Below are 3,275 nucleotides of genomic sequence, written 5' to 3'. Positions count from 1 at the left end.
TACGACATGACCATAACGGAGGCGATCGGACGCTTGCGGACATGGGAAGAGAATGCTCGTGGTTGTCGGAAAGGCAAAGGAGGAGGTAGTGACCAACTCATGTACTCACGCGCAGATTGGGATTCCCCAAGTAGCAAAGGAAGGGGTGACGGTGGTGAAGGCTCAAGCAACGCGAAGCGCGGCGGACAAACCGGAAAAGGAATAGGAAAAGGCGAGCCACAAGGTCGTGGTAAGGCGGGCCGATCTAAAGAGCGGAAGCCACGGAACTTGGATATGTCCAAGGTCAAGTGCTATAACTGCAACGAGATGGGTCACTTTGCGAAGGATTGTCCGGAGCCTAACAAGCGGGAGATAAAGGCAAATTTGGCGAAGCAGGAAGATGAACGTCTAGGTCTTCTGATGGCCAAAGTTTGTGATCTCGTCCAAACAGCGGTTGTGAAACCAAACCGGAAGGTGCTACTTCATGAGAAAAAGGTAACACCAAAGTTATCTGGGAGCCAGAACGTGTCGTGGTATCTAGACACAGGTGCCAGTAACCACATGACGGGGTGCAAGGAGAAGTTCCTCGAGCTGGAATATGATGTTCAAGGCTCGGTCAAGTTCGGTGATGGTTCAAATGTGGAGATTTGCGGGCAAGGTTCTGTCCTCTTCGAGGGTCTCACGGGAGAACATCGCATACTCACCGGAGTGTACTACATCCCACGGCTTCGCAACAACATCATCTCTGTCGGAAAACTTGACGAGAATGGATGCAAGGTGGATATTAAGAACGGAGTGATGACGATCTTCGACAACCTCCGAAACGTGCTAGCGCGTGTGAATCGCACGCGTAATAGGCTCTATATCCTCAACCTTGATCAATCTCAACCGGAGTGTTGGCTCGCCAAGAGTGATGATGATTCGTGGTTATGGCATGCTAGATTTGGACACGTTAACTTCTACGCCTTGAAGAAGATGTCGAAGATGGAGATGGTATCTGGGATGCCATTTATCGACCATGTTGATCGAGTATGTGACGGGTGCTTGGTTGGAAAACAGCACCGCAGGCCATTCCCTGCTCAGTCTACCTATCGTGCAATTGATCGCAGCACCAAGATGGTGTTCATCGGATATGAGAGAAGTTCTGGCACCAAGGCATACCGCTGTTGGGTAACGTAGCAGAATTTTAACATTTTCTACGCATCACCAAGAACAATCTATGGAGTCATCTAGCAACGAGGGAGAGGGGAGTGCATCTACATACCCTTGTATATCGCGCGCGGAAGCGTTCAAGAGAACGGGGTTGATGGAGTCGTACTCGTCGTGATCCAAATCACCGATGACCTAGCGCCGAACGGACGGCATGTTGGGGAACGCAGCAGAAATTCAAAATTTTCTACGCATCACCAAGATCAATCTATGGAGTAATCTAGCAACGAGGGGAAGGAGAGTGCATCTACATACCCTTGTAGATCACTAAGCGGAAGCGTTCAAGTGAACGGGGTTGATGGAGTCGTACTCGTCGTGATCCAAATCACCGATGATCCTAGTGCCGAATGGACGACACCTCCGCATTCAACACACGTACAGCCCGGTGACGTCTCCCATGCCTTGATCCAGCAAGGAGAGAGGGAGAGGTTGAGGAAGACTCCATCCAGCAGCAGCACAACGGTGTGGTGGTGATGGAGGAGCGTGGCAATCCTGCAGGGCTTCGCCAAGCACCGCGAGATATGAGGAGAAAGAGAGGGAGGGCTGCACCAATAGGCAGAGATCAGATCGCATGTTTTGGGCAGCCCCTAGGCCTCATATTTATAGAGGAAGGGAGGAGGGTGCGCCCCCTCTAGGGTTCCCACCCCTAGGGGGGCGGCAGCCCTAGATGGGAAAGGGGAGGCGACCGAGAGGGGGAGAGAGGGGGCGCCCCCTAGGGTGGGCCTTAGGCCCATCTAAGCCTAGGGTTTCCCCTCTCTCCTCCTTTGTTGCGCCTTGGGCCTTGTGGGAGGCGCACCAGCCCACTTAGGGGCTGGTCCCTCACCACCCTTGGCCCATGCAAGCCTCCGGAGTTGGTGGCCCCACTTGGTGGACCCCCGGGACCCTCCCGGTGGTCCCGGTACATTACCAATAAACCCCGAAACCTTTCCGGTGACCAAAACAGGACTTCCCATATATAAATCTTTACCTCTGGACCATTCCGGAACTCCTCGTGACGTCCGGGATCTCAACCGGGACTCTGAACAACATTCGGTAACCACATACAAACTTCCTTTATAACCCTAGCGTCATCGAACCTTAAGTGTGTAGACCCTACGGGTTCGGGAGACATGCAGACATGACCGAGACGTTCTCCGGTCAATAACCAACAGCGGGATCTGGATACCCATGTTGGCTCCCACATGTTCCACGATGATCTCATCGGATGAACCACGATGTCAAGCTTAATCAATCCCGCATACAATTTCCCTTTGTCTAGCGGTACGATACTTGCCCGAGATTCGATCGTCGGTATCCCGATACCTTGTTCAATCTCGTTACCGGCAAGTCTCTTTAGTCGTTCCGTAACACATCATCCCATGATCAACTCCTTGATCACATTGTGCACATCATGATGATGTCCTACCGAGTGGGCCCAGAGATACCTCTCCGTTTACACGGAGTGACAAATCCCAGTCTCGATTCGTGCCAACCCAACAGACACTTTCGGAGATACCCGTAGTGCACCTTTATAGTCACCCAGTTACGTTGTGACGTTTGGTACACCCAAAGCACTCCTAGGGTATCTGGGAGTTGCACAATCTCATGGTCTAAGGAAATGATACTTGACATTAGAAAAGCTTTAGCATACGAACTACATGATCTTGTGCTAGGCTTAGGATTGGGTCTTGTCCATCACATCATTCTCCTAATGATGTGATCCCGTTATCAATGACATCCAATGTCCATGGTCAGGAAACGTAACCATCTATTGATCAACGAGCTAGTCAACTAGAGGCTTACTAGGGACATGGTGTTGTCTATGTATCCACACATGTATCTGAGTTTCCTATCAATACAATTCTAGCATGGATAATAAACGATTATCATGAACAAGGAAATATAATAATAATCAATTTATTATTGCCTCTAGGGCATATTTCCAACACGGCACCTCCGCGTTCAACACACGTACGGTTGGGAAGACGTCTCCTCCAACTTGATCCAGCAAGGGGGAAGGAGAGGTTGATGGAGATCCAGCAGCACGATGGCGTGGTGGTGGAAGCAACGGTGATCTCGGCAGGGCTTCGCCAAGCTCGGGGAGAGGA

The sequence above is a fragment of the Triticum urartu genome, chromosome 3A (assembly GCF_056163025.1).
Source record: "Triticum urartu cultivar PI428250 chromosome 3A, HENAU_Tu73, whole genome shotgun sequence".
Lineage (NCBI taxonomy): Eukaryota > Viridiplantae > Streptophyta > Magnoliopsida > Poales > Poaceae > Triticum > Triticum urartu.
This window is presented reverse-complemented; position numbering follows the sequence as displayed.